This window comes from Xyrauchen texanus, chromosome 4 (genome assembly GCF_025860055.1).
Source record: "Xyrauchen texanus isolate HMW12.3.18 chromosome 4, RBS_HiC_50CHRs, whole genome shotgun sequence".
In the NCBI taxonomy this organism is placed as follows: Eukaryota; Metazoa; Chordata; class Actinopteri; order Cypriniformes; family Catostomidae; genus Xyrauchen; species Xyrauchen texanus.
In genome coordinates, this window is record NC_068279.1 from 42,707,343 (window position 1) to 42,726,701 (window position 19,359).

General features: G+C 37.8%; 1 protein-coding gene across 1 annotated transcript in view; it reads right to left on the reverse strand.

Moving 5' to 3' along the window:
* LOC127636407 (transmembrane protein 132E-like) overlaps window positions 1-19,359 on the reverse strand; it is a 509,951-nt gene that overhangs the window by 489,956 nt on the left and 636 nt on the right. The window lies entirely within an intron of this gene.

A 19,359-nucleotide genomic window follows, 5' to 3' on the forward strand; every position in this document is an offset into this window, starting at 1 on the left:
TCAAGATGGCAGAAAACATGAGAGATGTTGATTACAAACGGTTAGAATTCATTGAATATTGAGCAGCATAGATAAAACCATTTTAATTAAATTAAAAACTGACTACTTACCATAAATTTGGGTGTGCTATGCATGTTTGTTTATGAGTATCTCCAAAGTCCATTTAAGGCAAATCAGGTAACTTGGTGGCCATGTTTGTAACTCCATCCTGTGGGACACTATTTTCTGTGGATACAAGAACAGCACTAATCTACTTCAATAGGGAAAGACTGAAATCAAACTCATATATAAATGGTTGCTACACCCTTGGGAAAAGACAATAAATGAAAAAAAAAAAAAAAAAAAACTTTGAACACCTGCTGTAATCTTACTGTGAATCTCATCAGACAAACTGCTGCAGGTGTTCAAATCAAATGGCCTTTGGGACAATCTGGATTAATGTCCACTGAGACCAAAAGTTTTTTACCTGATGAACTGATAAGGCTGTTAAACAATATATTAGAAAGCACAAATGTTATTTTAGCGCTCTAAAATAAACACTTCATTCTTTGTTAAGGTAAACACCATTTGCAACCCATTTTGTGTATTTTTTGTAATGTGATGTATTTCCAAGTGAAACAAGATAACATGGATTTTGACATCAGTTGGGAACTTAAGAAATAAAGGGCATGATGTGTGAATTAGTGCGTTTCAGAGTTGTATGCATCTTGCTCTCGCACTTGCTATAGTTTGATTTCCCAGGAGTCCCAGAACTTATTTCAGGGATTTGGTGTACTTGTACCTCATCCAGCAGTAATCTGTTTTTACCAGAGGACTTGTCACAATCTCACTGGTGCCATGCATTTAGTCAACAATAAAAATGGCTTATAATGTGGCCCCATCTTGCCCAGAAAGCAATTTCTCATCAAGGTGCTCCATCTTCTCAGAGCTCCCTGGGTGTTACCACACTGCAGTCAACATCGGTTAGTAATCAATGCAGAAACTGCCAAAATTACTGAGAAGTTTAAAAGGTAGTGTCTAGTTTCCAGTTACTAGTGGCACCAAATGGAATTAATGGCATTAATAATCAGTTATAAGACAGGTTTCCAAAACACTCCAATCTACACATCACTGTTAGGCCAACAGGTTGTCCTGCCTCAAACTCAGGCCATAGGTGGAGTCATAAATTGTCAGTTTGCAAAAACAAAATTACAGGTGGAAAAATGCCATTTTAACCTTAATCCCTTAATTAGAGTCCTAGTTTAAATATTATGGCATCATTATGAGTATATGCTGATTTAATTCTTTGGGTAAGAGGTAATAAATCCTCAATCTTGTGAAATTCTTTTAATGAATTGATGAAATTAAAATATTTCACAAACAAATTAAAACATTTAAAATGAACGAAATTTTCCCTCAAAGGGCAGAAGAAAAATATATATATATATGAAAATCAAATCCAATGCCCCATAATGTAAAACTTAATGTCTGACACTGATATAGAACCAGGACTAAGTAAAAAAATAGATTTTACCATGCATCGTGATGTTCATTTGAATGATCTTAATTCATAAATCCCAAGATTTAGTCTTTGCTCTCTACAACAATGAGTGAAAATCACTTGCATTTGCAACCAAACTTTACACTATGTAATTAAAGTGTCTGTAACTAGCCACTCACTGGAAAATGTCCAGATTTCACTCACCAGTAGATTGTGTAGTATATTGGGGAAGTTCGGCTTGAAAGTGGTTTAACTCATTCTGTGTCTAAAGACGAGATCAACGCAATTGATTTGTCACTGATAATGTATTTTAAAAAATGTTTTACAGTCCGTTGTTGATTAAAAAATCCAATCCGATCACACATAACAAGCAACTGCTGTTTTGTCGGTTGTGAAACCTGTTGTGAAAAGCACTATAGAATTAAAAATTACTTCACTTCATAAAGCCATTTGAGTCATCTTTAGTTAATATGTGCTCATTTATAGACACATTCGAACATTTTTTGGATATCTTAAAGAGACACTACCGCTTTTTAGGATATTTTCAACAAATCAATTTAAATACTTGTAAATAGAACAAATTATGCATATGAACAATAAGCATGTAACAAAATAGAATATAGGCAATATCAATTTAATTAATGGAATACATGGATTTGTTCATTTTAAAAAAGCTAACATGGTGGCCAAAATTATGAAACATTTATATTTTAGTAATGTACCTGGTTAGAAGGTCCTCAGCATAATTAACTCTTTCCCCGCCAAACACGGAATTTTCCGTGTTTTATGAAAAAACGCTTCCCCGCCAAACACGGAATTTTCCGGGTTTCCGTGTTTTAGGTGTTATACGGTAAGGAAGACCCCTGCGCATGTTTTGAAAGAGTACGCAACTCTTTGATCAAAGAAACAGACTGCGATCGTCTCAAACATGAAGAAGTGGAGTATGAGAAGCTCAAAATATCAGACATAAACATGCCTTTTTCTCAGCTTTTTGTCTGAAATGTTGTTTTTTGACCAAACCTACCTCTGTTCAAGTCGCAATAAAAACAGAACAAATGAAGATAAAATAAAATTGTTTTTTTTTTTTTTGCCTAAAAGCAGAGGCCCAGATCTTTATTTTGATATATAACATCTTCATATATTCATGGAAGAAAATATTCTGCGGGCCATTCAAATTTAGCGAAAATCGTCAAAAACCCTGGCGGTGGCTGGCAACTTTTTTTTAAAAACGCTGGCGGGGAAAGAGTTAACAGCATTATCTGAGAGATGATTTCTTTCATATGTAAGCAAAGTCGACATTATAACAAAATATAACCACATGAATCAATATCGAATTGAAATCGGAATCCAAAATTTAATCGAGAACTACCGAATCGAAATTGAATCGGGAAGTCTGTATCAATTCCCAGCCCAATATAAAGCATACTAGTAGAATGGCTTACATTCTCATCTTCATGTCAAACATGTATGTTGCTTTTTTCCCCCACTGGAACACAAAATGAGATTTAAGATTAATGCTGCTTACGTTACATTATAATACAACTTGTTTAGCAAACGTTTGCAGAGACCGGTTTTAAATTTTTTTGTTAATTATGCTGCCTTTTGATAATAATACACCTGTACAACAAATGCTATTACATCAGCATTGTTAATCAGTTTTGTTGCTAAGAGACTTTGGTGAAAAACAAACAATTGCTAAGCTAATGGGTGCCTAGCTATTTTTTGCTTGTATGTCATTGTAACAGTTCAGGAATGGAGGATGGGGAAACCGAATAAAAAAATCAAAAAAGACTTTAAATAGATGCCAACATAAACTGAAACATAACACACACAGCGGCAATCTCTCCCCCCACCCCCCCGGGGTCCCCGGCTCATCCTTTATCCCTCTCCCACTGATTGGGCAACTCGGCGCTGGGCATGCATTCCCTCAGCCTGGCCACAGCCTCCTCCTAGTCAGTCATCTTCCAAACATCAGGCAATGGAATGCCTTTATTGTCAGAGATATCAAGTAGGAATTTCCCACATCCGACTTAAAATGGAATGCAGCACAAGGTTCTTGATTTTCAGAGCTCGTTAAAACTTTTCAGAAATTATCCTTTTGTGTTATAAGTATTAGGGTGAGCAAATAGTGACAGAATTTTCACTACTCCTTTAACAATTAACTGAAGGAAACCAGATTGAAAACTTGGTTTATTGTAGCCATTCATGACCATGTTAGTGTTTGCCAGTTTGTGAAAGGCATCACATAGTCGTCTGAAAACCCTTATTGTCTGTTCACTGATCTCAGTGCCTGACAGACTGGCAGTGTTGTCAGGCACTTTGACAGAGCTTGGAAGGACGAGCAGGAGCATACGGATGTCACTGCCACTCATCGACATATGATGGTTATAAACAGAAAATATCCCATCCACGGTTCTACATCTTTTCATGAGGTGAAAACAAGCCCGGTCACTGTTTTACATGATTTATAACTAAGATGACAACAGTGTTGAAAGCCACTGAGGTCTCCAGGGAAGACTATCACTGATGCACATTGAAGAAGCTGTTACTTCCTCCAAAATGCAGTAGTCAGTGACAGAATGAGCAGACAATTTGATGGCTCCATTACTCCGCTAGACATAAAATTGCTGTATTAATAAATGGATGTAAAGCCTTTTAAAATCACATTTACTGGCACTTGAATGCTGTTAATTTCCATATCTTTATGCAGGTGCAAAAGTCACTCTGATCAGAATCAGAATCAATTTCCACTGTTAAGACTTTGCATATCTTCATCTATCCAGAACGATGGTTACAATCAGCAAGAGAGGTGGTATATCGCCTGCAAACAGGATATTCTTGGAGCAATTTGGGAACTTGTGATTTCTAACTTACTCAGGCAGGATATTTCAGAGGTGGTGTGATGAACAGCAATGAACCAGTCAAATATTTAAAGTAGTAGTTCATCCAAAACTAACATTCTATAAGTGGCTGTATTCGGAGGTAGGAAGGGATGAGGGCACATTTGAATCCAATGTCCGCGCCACACCCTGTCTACTGAGATACCGTCATTGGAGCAATTTATGAATTCCCACAATCCTGTGCATGTGGATCCACAGTGGTTAAGCTGAAGAATGAATATGATAGCCGAAGAGGCAGTTGATAGCCAGTTTCTGTACATGTAATGGAAGCCAGCTGGTATGTGATAGCTTTAGAGTATGTAAACCTCACTCTCCTGGCTTTAAGAGATGCACTAGCGACTGAGGCTAGAGGCCATGGCTTTTCTAGCATTCTTGCTTGTGCATCCGACTCCCATGCCAGAGATCACTGGTTTGAATCCTGCTCTGGGCAGGTCGAGCAGGACCGGTGACATATAAATGTATTTTTTTCCCCTTTTGATTCCATTTCTAATGAGAAAGTAGTATTGCAGTTATTAAATATACGCTTGGTTATCGCTAGTTGGTTCTCAGTAGGGATGAATGTGTTATTTATGGAAATGGAGCATGGTGAACTTGCAAGGGAACCATTTAATTTGTACACCCCATTCTTCACCTTATACTGTGAACTCTTAAAAAGGGGTTACCTAATGAAAACCTGAGAAGAAAAAGAGCTTATTGCTTTAATGAGAAAAGCTGTTATACAAGCACACACTGAATGAATGGTCCTTCTTTAATTCAGATCTCAGGAAGACAGCTATGGGGTGTTTCAGGTGTATTGTTATTTTGATTCGCTGTTGTGGAAGTTGGCTACATTGTGCAACAGCAGGTCTTGTGAACGGCTTACAGTGCATCCGGAAAGTATTCACGGCACTTCACTTTTTCCACATTTTGTTATGTTACAGCCTTATTCCAAAATGGATTAAATTCCTTATTTTCCTCAAAATTCTACAAACAATACCCCATAATGACAATGTGAAAGAAGTTTGTTTGAAATCTTTGCAAATTTATCAAAAGAAAAAAAAGAAAACAAAATCACATGTACATAAGTATTCACAGCCTTTGCTCAATACTTTGTTGAAGCACCTTTGGCACCAATTACAGCCTCAATTATTTTTGTGTATGATGCTACAAGCTTGGCACACCTATTTTTGGGCAGTTTCTCACATTCTTCTTTGCAGGACCTCTCAAGCTCCATCAGGTTGGATGGGGGAGTGTCGGTGCACAGCCATTTTCAGAGCTCTCCAGAGATGTTCATGTCTGGGCTCTGGCTGGGCCACTCAAGGACATTCACAGAGCGGTCCCGTAGCCACTCCTTTTCTTGGCTGTGTGCTTAGGTTCATATTACAACAGGACAACGAACCTTCGCCCCAGTCTGAGGTCCAGAGCACTCTGGAGCAGGTTTTAATCAAGGATGTCTCTCTACATTGCTGAATTAATCTTTTCCTCAAACCTGACTAGTCTCCCAGTTCCTGCCACTAAATTACATCCCCATAGCATGATGCTGCCACCACCATGATTCACTGTAGGGATGGTATTGGCCAGGTGATGAGCAGTGCCTGCTTTCCTCCAGACATGATGCTTGCCATTTAGGCCAAAGACTTCAATCTTTGTTTCATCAGACCAGAGAATTTAGTTTCTCATGGTCTGAGAGTCCTTCAGGTGCCTTTTGGGAAACCCCAGGCAGGATGTCATGTGCCTTTTACTGAGGAGTGGCTTCCGTCTGTCCACTTTACCACACAGGTCTGATTGGTGGAGTGCTGCAGAGATGGTTGTTCTTCTGGAAGGTTCTCCTATCTCCACAGATAAACGCAGGAGCTCTGTCAGAGTGACCATCTGGTTTTTGGTCACCTCCCTGACTAAGGCCCTTCTCCCCCGATTGCTCAGTTTGGCCAGGCGGCCAGCTCTAGGAAAAGTCCTTTTGGTTCCAAACTTTTTCCATTTACGGATGATGGGGGGCTCATTGGGACCTTCAATGCTGCAGAAATATTTCTATACCCTTCCCCAGATCTGTACCTCTATACAATCTTATCTTGGAGGTCTACAGAAAATTCCTTGGACTTCATGGCTTGGTTTGTGCTCTGACATGCATCGTTAACTGTGGAACCTTATATAGACAGGTTTGTGCCTTTCCAAATCATGTCCAATCAACTGAATTTACCACAGGTTGACTCCAATCAAGCTGCAGAAACTTCTCAATGATGATCAGTGGAAACAGGATGCACTGAATACTTATGTACATGTGAGGTTTTTTTTTTTTTTTTTTTTTAATAATTTTGCAAAGATTTCAAACAAACTTCAGTCACGTTGTCATTATGGAGTATTTTTTTGTAGAATTTTGAGGAAAATAATTAATTTAATACATTTTGGAATAAGGCTGTAATATAACAAAATGTGGAAAAAGTGAAGCACTGTGAATATGTTCCAGATGCACTGTATAATGTCTTATAAACCTCTATATAAAACGGCCAGTAAACTTTACTCCTCTGTTCTTGTTCCCTCAGGGCATGATGACCCCCCTGATGCTCTTGTGTATGAATGAGCAAATCTTTACAGCCATGTTCGTACATTTTGTGATAAATGGTTATTAATATTATTGACTTTTAATTTTAAATACAACAGTAATATATTTAAATTGTACACTTTTTAAACCCTCACACTTTTATTTTGACATTCTAAACTCTCCAGGAAATCCTGTATGGGTCTCTTTGTTGGAAAGTTCACAGTAGTTTAATTTGCTTCTTATTCAAATTCTGGTAAAATGCACCTCTGGTGCCATTCTAAATGCATATTATATGTGCACTGAACTATTGAGAATCTACATCTGATATGCTATTCTTGAGTAGTGCTCAAATATTGCACACCGCTGTGAAGGCTAAAAATAGCCATGAGTGCATCACCAGCCGGTGCGTGAGTTTGTGTCAACAGAGCAGCACCGTTCACTAACGCGCTGGCACTGCGCATCCTATTTACTTACAGCCTTTTGTGATTCACAGAGCTATCAAGTATAAAATATGAATATAATATGAACTGCTTTAATGGTGTTTTTATGGTTCTTTTATGTAATTTTTGGAGCTTGACAGTAATGATCATGACTAACACAAAGTATCAGATTTGGGTCGGACCAAGACCTGATCTGTCTAAAAGCTTCAGTATCGGAGCCGATACAATCCAGGTATAGGATTGGTGCATCCCTATTAATTAGCATGCTTACAGCATGCTTTGCAGTTTGCATGATCAACCCCTCTAAAAAAAAGTTGAGTCTCTAAATTCACCCCCCTTAAAGCACTTAAGCTATAGCCATACACATTCAAATGGATGTCTCTGGCCATTGCATTGCATCTCATGATGTTTTTTGGGCATCACGCATGTCAAGTTAAAAATACTTCAACTTGAAAAATTTGTCTCCTGTCCCCTACATTCATTTCCATTGAGGTCAGATGAACCCGAAAGCAACCTAATTATACAGAGCTTCCTTTTAAACGACTAGATGACTAATCTAACTCTAGAATGATTAGTCAACTAGTCTACTATAGGGCTGAAACGATTAGTCGACGTTACAACAACGTCGACAATAAAAAATAAAAATAAAAAAAAACTGTCAACAAAAATGTTAATTGTCGAAAAGTCGTTTGATCTAATTTATTGTAACATGAGATCACTTTAAACTCTAATGATGAGAGCAGCACTGCAGCTCACACCTGACTAAGGAGAGGTTGAATTACACAGTTCAGATGCACTCTAAACTTTCCAAACAGCTTCAAGTGATGTAGATCGCAAAGTATGAGGGTATTCTAATGTAATAAAATTAAGTAATAAATACAGAAGCACACTCTTTGTGGAATAAGTGAAGCTGGAGCTGCCGCTCTGCTGAAGCAAAACTTGTGTAGAGCGCCATTAAAGGAAACACCCCAACATTACATCTTAAATGCAGTTATATTTAATGCGTTGTAGCTTTATTAATGTTCAAATAATATGGAAGCAGATCATGTAAATAACTACAAACTCCGAAACTGCCATTTTTCTGTGCGGACAGAGCCTCTTCTCGAATGTCCCGATCTGAGGGGGAGAGATTGAGAATAATCTGTTAAGAGCTATTGATTTATTGTCGCAATAATCGCCAAAAAGTTGAATAATCGTTCTAATAATCATTAGATTCATTGATTATCAAAATAATTGTTAGTTGCATGTTTTTGAATTGGAACAATGGATTCCTTTGGCGCTATTCACGTCGGGTCTGACAATCCGATGTTTCTTTTTACAGAGAGTAGTCTGATTTTTTTTTCCCCCTCTGACTGCAATGAAAACTGACTGACTAATGACAAATGAGCTTTTGTAATTTTCCAGAGTCACTGCAGCAGCTCAATCTAGTGTGTTGTGGCACTAATTAACTGGCAAACACCAGCATTGGATGTGCAGCTGACCCCCAAAAAAACTAAATTAAATACTTAAAGGGTTAGTGAACCCAAAAAATTTAATCCAGTCTTTGTTTCCTCACCCCTGTGTTGTTATAACCCCATATGATCCTTTTCTTTTTCTTAACATAAAGGGAGAACAAAAAATAATTGTTTATTTTAAAACAGGTCTAACAACAGAAGAGAAACGAACTAACTAAATATGTCTGATTAGTTTGTAGTCGGAGAATATGGCATAGAAATAAATCTATTCTCCGAATTTAAATCATCTAATCAGACATATTAAGAAATTTAAATTCTCCGGATTGTGTGCTGCCATGTTGTTTTCTGTTGTTTCTATCTTTGTAGCGGACCACACAGTGTCTTGTACCCACTATGAAATTTGGTGTAGGATTGGTGATAATCTGGGGGTGCTTCAGCAAGGCTGGAATCGGGCAGATTCGTCTTTGTGAAGGACGCATGAATCCAGCTACATACGTGGAGGACCACCCACCCACACCCACACCCACACACACCCACACCCACCCACACCCACACACCCACACACAGGAAAAAAATAAATAAAAAAATGGTACTTTAATTCGCCAAAGTGGCTTTCAACTGATCTGGCTTTTTACTGAAGTCAGGACATTACTGATGTAAAAAGCATCACTATCAATATATGAAAAAAAAAAAAAAAAAGAAGTCATTTTTGACCAAATCTAGATAGGCCCCTGTAAGATTATATATGCAGAAGAATTCCAGCAACATATGGATCTAGGAAAAACCCATACTTTCAGTTTGGAATTTCCACGTCATAAATTACAGGCCCTCTGCTGGATCCCCCACACAGAGTTAAACCAGGCTGTTCTGTGTAAGGTTACAAGGACCATCAGATTTGCACGACTCGACTACAAAGACATTTTATCTTAATCCAGGAACATTTTACACAAAGTCTTTACTGATTTAGCCTAGAATCTAGAATGTACAGAATGCATTTAAATCCACAATTTAGCTGAAATAAGAAAAAGAATACGCTTCAAGGCAGAGGGGACATCTATTTGGCCAGAAATACAAGGGCACTGGGAATATGTGCATCTTCTGCAGATTTGTTGCATAGGAGATATAAAGGGAGGAGATGATGACAGAACCATATGAACAGCCAAGAAATGCTGTATGGCAAAAATCTGGCCATATTTCTTAAGCTTCCACTGCAGTGATCTCTGATTACAGTCTACCATGCAGGGGCAAAATGTTCAGTCTATGCTAAAAACATTTGGACTTAATGTTATTTGCAATCTTGTTAACCTTATTTAAAACATGTGTAGTTTAATATTCAATGTCAAATGACTAATAAAATTAGCCACTGACAAAAACAGAATGGTATTTTTCACTTTACAGCAACACAGCCTAAAGGCAGCTCAAATAACTTGTACTTTCGAATTAGGGGTGGGCGATCGCAATCTTATATTGTGGTACGAGTAATTTTATTTATGATGTTAAAGATAAGCAATACATCTCAATATAGTTATTTTTTTAAATATATATATATATATATATATTAAATAACCATGTAGCAATTCCTATTTTGGACAATCCAGTGAAATACTGAGACACAAACCAAAATATAAGATTATTCATAACAAACTAATAATACATCTGATAAGAGCAGAAACAGATTCACATTATGGAACAAGTCAAACAAAACAAAAACTAAAAGTCAGTGAAACTAAGATTATAAAACAGATAGTTACTTCTGATGAGTCACATTTGAAGCCATTATAAAATTGCTGATATAAACCACATGCACACGTACTTCAATTAAATTATCTATTAATGTTGCGATAAAAGATGCAACTTTGATTAGTTTGCCAGGGCTGCAGTCCAGACTGACATTTGAGAGTGCCACCAAATTCTACAGTTGGTGGCACCAGCACCACATTTTAAATGTAACCTCAGCAACAACAAAAAACATCCCTTTTTCAGGACACTGTATTTTAAAGATCATTTTGTAAAAATCCAAATAACTTTACAGATCTGTATTGTAAAGGGTTTAAACAATGTTTTCCATGCTTGTTCAATGAACCATATTTAACAAACATGCACCTGTAGAACGGTCATTAAGACACTAACAGCTCACAGATGGTAGGCAATTAAGGTCACAGTTCTAAAAGCTTAGGACACTATAGAGACCTTTCTTCAGACTCCGAAAAACAACTAAAAGATGCCCATGGTCCCTGCTCATCTGTGTGAACGTGCCTTAGGCATACTGCATTGAGGCATGAGGACTACAGATGTGGCCAGGGCAATAAATTGCAATGTCCATATTGTGAGACGCCTAAGACAGCACTATAGGGAGACAGGAAGGACAGCTGATCATCCTCGCAGTGGCAGACCACGTGTAACAACACATGCACAGGATCGGTGCATCCAAATATCACACCTGCGGGACAGGTACAGGATGTAGGGCTCAACGCCAAGGATTTTTTTCTACTGGTCCGGTTGGGCCAGTGCTTCAGATTTTTCCTTGCCCTGCCAAAATTTTCACAGGCCCCAAAACAAAAATGAAACATAGCGGATACATAAATGGCTTAAAAATATTGTGTCCAAAGCCATTTTATTTTGTATATATACACACACACTACCGGTCAAAAGTTTAAAAAAATGTATTCATTATTATAATTTTTTTGCTAAAGATTTTAGAATAATAGTAGTCTTCAAAACAATGGATTAGGGTTGCAGCTGTATACCGGTTTGAAAATTGACGGTTATCATACCATGTACATTTGCTTATCTACGGTACTGAGAAAAAAAATGCAACCGGACGGAGATTCTCACATGCGCGTGCACATCTCCTTTCCTTCTCGACTGTCTGTCAGACTCGTCAACTTGCGTCACACACACAAACATGCAGCAGAGAAAATGTCAGAGAGAAGCGAGGCGAAAGGGTCTGACATAAGTGAGTGTGTTTGTGTGTGTGTGTGTGTGTGTGTGTGAGTTAAAGCAGTGTTTCTCAACAACTCTATTCGGACTGGGTCGCGGACAGCAGGGAAATAACAATGCCATGGTTCTCCCATTGAAAATATTTGGCTGCCCCCAAAGTGATCGACTATTTAGGACTGCCGAGGCAGATTTAATGATAATCTTGCAAACAGCTAAAGACTTCTCATCTGCACTTTTGCGAGTGTAACGAGCTCGCGATCATGATCTGCTCTTTTCTCTGGCGCGCGCGTGCAACAACTGAGCTTCCAACCGATATTGCGGAGTGCAGACATCAAAACTGATGTGCCCAATTTCAATTCTAGTGAGACTTTTCTAGTTTAAAGTGTTACAGAGATTGTCAATTCGAACCTCTCAACAGTAGCAGTCCTGACATGACAAACAGCACTGAGGAGGAAAAGAGCAACCGTGCTATGCAGCAAAAAAAATTAAATAAATTTGTTTCAGGATTTTACATGAGTAAAAGTAACTTATATTTTGACAAAATGTTATAATTTCATATTAAATAATATAACGTTAGAATGTATTAGAATCTATTGTATCAACAGTGGCAGTTGTAGTTAAAGTTTCAAGATGTGTTTCAGCTAGTATTTATTTTTCATAAATTCTGTAATTTATTATTATATTACTATTATAGTAATATAAAGACTAGCACACTGACCTAACCATGATAATGAGGAGCCTTTCCTTCTGTGTAATATGTGTATAACTATTTAATATTAGGTAACAAACGGGATAATAATGGGCTCATAATTAAATATGTTCTTCAATTTTTAAAAGGGGGGACAACAACATCTTGTTTTGACATCAACAACAGAAATAAATGTCACTTGCGCATGTCCTTGTACTGGAATACCATGAACAAAACTATGCAACATAAAAGGAAATACAACCCAGGATACATTAAATACAGGTTACTTTTTACTATGACAGGTCGACACTTGATTCCCAATGTAAAATCTGTCCTGAAGAAAAACCAGTTGAGAAGCACTGAGTTAAAGGTACCGACAGAAGCAGTCTGGCTGTGCTGTCATGCACCTACAGTATATAATAACTGTTAATAATCATAGAACATTACTTTAAAAGCTCACACAGCTGATGTTATTTTTCATTTAGTAGTTAATTTAACAAGCTATTCTAACATGCTTTAGTTATATAACATGTTATAGTTACATGCCATTTTTTATGTTTATAATTCGGTTTATTATTATAATTCTGTTAGCTTTCTTATTTATTCTATTTTATTTTCAAAAGGGAGACTTTTACACATACTTCAATAAAATAAATGGTTTCAAGTTTCAATTATAATAAAGTGTTTGCTCAAATAAATAAACAACCCTTCTGTTTTCACTGATTATACTAATTGTGTAATACCGTAAAACCGTGATATTTTCTGATACGGTTATCATACCGTGAAAATCTCATACCGTTGCAACCCTACTATGGATTAGCATAAATGGAACTTTGGGAATTATGTCGTGACTAAACAAAATCCAAAATAAATCAAAACGGTGTTATATTTTAGCATCTTCAAAGTAGTCACCCTTTGCCTACATGTATTCTTGACATTTTCTCAACCAACTTCAACGAGGTATCATCCTGGGATGCTTTTAAACAGTTCCCATCTATATGCTGGGCACTTAGTGGTTGCTTTTCTTTATTATTTGTCCAAGTCATCAATTTCAAAAACTCTTTTTGAAATTAAATTTACATTTTTCAATAAATTAATATGGTGGCACAGCTTGTTTTTGTCTACAAAACTAATTTCAAACATTTAAGCATAAACTATAAAATAAAGATTTTTAAGATCATGAGAAACATTTAAGTCAAGTGTTTCAAAACCAATGATATGCTCCATCACAGCCCACACTCCAATGCTATTGGCGCACACTACAGTCAGACTTCACGGAAAAGCAACCAAAATGCCTCACGATTCAAACAAGTGCAGTGTTGCGCCTGCAGCTGTTTAGAACAGTTACGTGCTGATTGCAAAGTCACAGAATTTTAGGGGGGTTGAGACGAGTTTTAGGTGGGTTGAAGCTCTCCTAAAAAAGGCCTAATAATGCTGATGGCCGCTGCTAAGACACTTGGAAGTAAGTGAGGACCGTTCTAGGAGAGCGCGTGCTTGTGCGCTCACGAGACGGTTCCTTACCGCTTCCAGTATATGCACTCATATGTCTTTCAAAGCTAAATATAACCATGCACTCTCGTCTCTGAGTGCTCGGTTAGAAGACTTTGTTTACTCTGTGTTTTTTTTTGTGCTCTCTCACTCGTTGTCTGCCAACACTAACGTTATAAATGCAGCACTGGCCTGATCAGGCAAGTGACAGTTCTTGCAACTGGCCCGAACCTCTCTCACACAGGCCCCGTGCCATAGGGCACCCTGAGGATGGTAACAACAACTGTCTGACATTACCAGAAACATTGCTGCCTATGGGCACAAACCCACCTTCGCAGGAAGCATCATCGAGCTGAGCTTATCGTCATTGCTGTGCATTACAGTGAAGACATCATCCTCCAAGTTCCCTTCCTGCAGGCTCATCCTGACATGACCCTCCAGCATGACAATGCCACCAGCCATACTGCTTGTTCCGTGCATTATTTCCTGCAAGACAGGAATGTCAGTATTCTGCCATGGGCAGCGAAGAGCCCAGATCTCAATCCCATTGAGCAAGTCAAGGACCTGTTGGATCGAAGGGTGAGGGCTAGGGCCATTCCCCCCAGAAATGTCCAGGAACTTGCAAGTGCCTTGGTGGAAGAGTGGGGTAACATCTTGCAGCAAGATCTGGCAAATCTCATTATTTACGAACGCTGCTCTTGAGTTTGCACGCGTTTAGATGACCTGCTACTTTTTCATTGAAATACTGGAAATGATATGAAAACACAAATAGTTAAATATAAATATAAAATGTAGGTCTATCAAACATGGTATAAACATTCTAGCAAACTTTCTATAGGTTAATACATTTCTATCATCGTCATTACCATACTTTGAAGTGGATAGGATAATGATAATACTACTCAGCAAGGCAAGAGGCATCTTCCCCAGCAAATCTATTTGTTTCTGTCCTAGCAAATGCTTCTAGTCAACTAATTAATAGCCTCAATGAGATTTTTAAGGCTAACAAAATATGCATCTCCCATCTACTTCATTATCCTGCAGCTAGAGACGATTTTCTTATTAATCAGCATCCTTTTTGTCAAGACACTAATCATGTGCAGCTGGCAGGCATACAACAACAGGCTAGAAACAAGACTAGAAAATACAGGTTACAGTCTTCTGAGTCAGCCCTTTAATCATAGCTGCAGTCTTATTAAAACAAGAGAACAGCACAACCAGCCATTCCAGAACACACTGTAAACAATATGCTGGGACCTGTGTTGACTCTTCATTCTTGAGATTTGGTAGCAGTTACTAGTTGTGATTTTTTTTCTGACAAATTTACTAAATAGCTGCACTAAATGGACTGAAATAGCACCGCAATGCTTGTATTGACATTCTTTTCACCACAAACATGCTTCCTATTTATGTTCTGTAAACTAGGGTATAAAAATAGATTGTGCCTTATTCACAAACTCGGTAATATTTGCTTAGCACAAGGAACACTGGCGTCTTTTGCACCCGCAGAAAGCAGGCGGTAAATTATTGTAATTTTTTTAAAGGATGTTTGTGTTTATTTTGTAAGAAATTATGGCAATCATAATTCATCAAATTATGCATTTTAATCAATAGAGATATTTTCAGATGTGTGGTGTAATCAAGTGCACCAATGTTACAGTACAAGAACCAATTAATGTGTCTGGATCACAGTGGTGGAGTGATGCTGTACAGCCCCAGCAAAGTATGTCAAATCGCAGTAGTCATTCATCAAATTATGAATGTTAACATATATCAGGTATCCAGACTTGGTGTAATAGAGTGCCTGTTTGGAATTTTAAAGAACCAATTCATGTGTCTGGATCACAGTGGTGAAGCGATGCTGTACAGTCCCAGAAAAGTATGCTAGATCGCTGTAGTCTGCTGCATCCTCCACAACAATGCATTTAGAAAGGCAAGCAATAGCGTAGTTCTAGGCGGAAGATCTCAGGATTAATTCATCAGGCATCACATCCAATCACAATATAGCACCTATATACACCTGCCAGGTGCCTCTCAATGTTCACATACTTCCGTTTCACCCCCCATCCCAGCCCACACCATCTCAGGATCTGACTGTTTAAGCAGCATCGGAACGCTGAACCATAGGAAGGGACTTACACCAAATTATATAATGCTGCATTCCATGGAAAGTCAGATGTTTGATATTCCTACTTGATACCTCCAATCGCTTACCATAAATTAATTCTATTGACAGAAGCTCGGAAGATACGTGTAAGGAAACAGAACTACAAAGCTCCTGTTAGCCTAGCGGGTGTTTGACTGTCACCAGAGAGGTCTCCTTGCAACTCAACTGATAAACAATGCTGCAACGCTAGCATTTGTGCTACAGGTGTACAATTATCAAAAGAGTGTATAATAAACCATATTTTATACACCTGCTTCTGTAGGCATTTGTTAAACAAGCTTTAATATCATGCAATGTAGGAACTTTGACTCATTTTTTTAAATTATTTAATAAAAGTGAATGTTAAAATCACTTACTTTGTATATCTCCCTGGATGCAGAAATGTTTGTGACATCATGCAGTTGGATCTCGGGAGTTAAATATTTCCACACAAGTTTTCCAGTTGGAATTCCGACTTCAAGTGGCATTTCATTGCACATTTCCTAGTAGGAAGTTGGAAAATCCAACTTATCTAGTTGAATGCAACGGAGCACAAGTATCTTTTCATTCTTATTATTCCAATAATCACTTTTTTGTCTTTCTGATAGAACTAGCCTGCAAGCTGGGTAATATCGATGTGCAAATTGCATTCAGAACATACTGTATGTTTGGGCATGTGTGTGCTGTTACCTAATTTGCATGATCAAGTCCTTCAGCAAAATTCTTAGTTAATTCCCCTCGTCAAAATTATCAGCATTGCTATAACTCAATATTATGACAATGAAGCATGTAAGTGATGAAGTGACACAACAAACTAAAGAGTCTGAAGGAGACAAGCAGTGTCTCCATCACTTCAATAGGCCTGATAGGTAGATAGATGAGTTGGACAGGTTGCCTGGGGAGAGGCAATTAATCTTGCATGACAAAGGGTCAACTTCAAACTCAAAGTATGTTTAAATGATGGCAAAGTACAAACATCTTATTACATTAGGCTTATCCTCCAGAGATATCCAAGAACACTGAAAAGGATGTGGCCATCCTGACACTGTTTATGATCACAGTGCTTCTGACTGTAAGCTCTTCCATTCAAAGGAAAATGTGCAGTGAATGTAAACAAGTTTCATGCTTTCAGGAGAAGACCAATTATGCTCTCAAGGCTAATGTGGGAGGTCTTTAGTCAAGCCCTATCTGTGGGAGCTGTCTTTTATTCCAGATCAGGCATAACATTTACAGTAGTGCAACTGGTACCTGCTAACATAATTAACATATTACTCAATGATCTGCTGTGGCACAATGTGGCACCAATTATAGCTGGAATAAGTGCATATGAAAGCAGAGTTAAATGATGTTATCGCACTCAGCTAAAACATACCTTTTTAATAAGAACTTTGTCCATTTTTAAACTGTTTTGTGATTCTTTTCTTATTTTACTTCATTTCAAACTGCAGTAGAGCCCTGCAAGCACCGATTTACAGTTAAAAACTTTTTAATTATCGACTTGTTATTTTAGCATTCTTTGATCAACTGGAGTCACATGGATTACGTTAATGCTGCCTAAATGTGACCTTTGTATCGTCAAAGTGCTGGCACCCGTTTACTTGCATTATAAAGGACCTGACAGAGCTCTATATTTTCTAAAAATCTTTATCTGTGTTCAGCTGAAGAAAGACAGTCATACACATCTGGGATGGCATCAGGGTAAGTGAATAATGAGATAAATGTCATTTTTGGGTGAGCTATTCCTTTAAGCTCTGCAATCAACACTGCAAGTATTTACTTCAAAACCTTGAAATAAGCTGTAGCTGCTCATGTTATATGCAAGGATGAGATGCAGCACAGGGGCCTAAACTCTACCAATGTCACATCCCAGCCCTAATAAATAAAACAAGAGAGTACAAAACAAACCTATTTCTTTCCAGTTGATTTGGTTACACAAGGAAGCAGCACTGAAAACAAAGCAAAGTACTCAACACAGGTGCAACATTGCAGATTAACAAAAAGTCTGTCCTGGAGAGCTCACAGCATCTCAGGTTTGCTGATGTATTCCTGTGCCTTGATCTTTATGCCTTGTTTCTTGTCTGTCACGCCTGTAACTGGAAGCAGAGGAGACTTGTGCTGGCCCAATTTATTTCCCAAGTACACCAGTATCAACCACAGATGAAGGCTGTCTGCATTACAAATGGAATCGCATGACTGACTGGCATTGCCGTCAAAACATGCGCAATTGTATTAGACGGGCTGACACATGGCACTGTAAGCAGATCTGACCTTCTGTTGCTTCTTTATGTTCGAAGCATGAATCAGTGAACTCAGGGCATAATTCATAACTAATAACCTAAAACTCATAAGACTTCTACAAGTGAAAATCCCTTTCTGGAGTACCTCTTTCCAAGCTTTTGTCATATACCATGTTAGATTATGGTCACATGGTGCATCCTTTGGGAGCCAGAAAAACATATGTATGATGACTTCCTAATGATGTTGCCTTTTTTTTTATCATAAGGGACGTGATCATTCAGTACTCAAGAATAGATCAAAGAGATATTGCTTGTTTTCAGTTGGCTGTCAATTTAATACACTTAGGCAAACTACTGCATGTCTACACAAGTTAGTTTTGCATAACGGTTTATCAGACCATCAAAAGGAAAGATAAAAACTGGTTAAAGAATTTAATTAAAGAATGAGAGGCACAGCTATTGTGTACAGCTATAAAAAAAATAATAATAATCTTTAATATGAATTCAGACCATGAACCTGGCCTTTCTTTCATCAAGAAAGGAATATACCTGAAATTAACTTGAACGGGAAGACTTATTCCTGGAAAACAAGCAACAATTAGGAAATTGAAATCTAAGCCCAACCACAAACCACTCAAACGGAGTAAAGCAATACTGAACCAGCCAAAAGAAAAACATGTTCAAATATTAATAGAGGGTATTAGTCTACCTTACGTTTTGTATGTCGGTAGAGCATGCAATTACTGTAAATACACAACTTTAAATCTTTCTATTAGGAAAAAATAAGTAAATACTATTTTCAGCCTTAAAATGTAAAGAGCTCTCCATGTGATAACTTGATGGTGCATCAGGTAGCCTATTTGTACAGCAACATGGGGAATGAGCCACTATTATCTATCATTTTGTAAAGTGCATCTTTTGTCACGGTTTGCCTCAAGCTTTAGTCGTGCTCCCACCTTGCGGTCAGTTGCTTTGCTTGCATTAAAAGTGTATGTTGCGTTCACTTGAGGAAATACAACAGAAATCATCTTATATCAAGTCAATAATGCACGTTTAACACTTATGTTA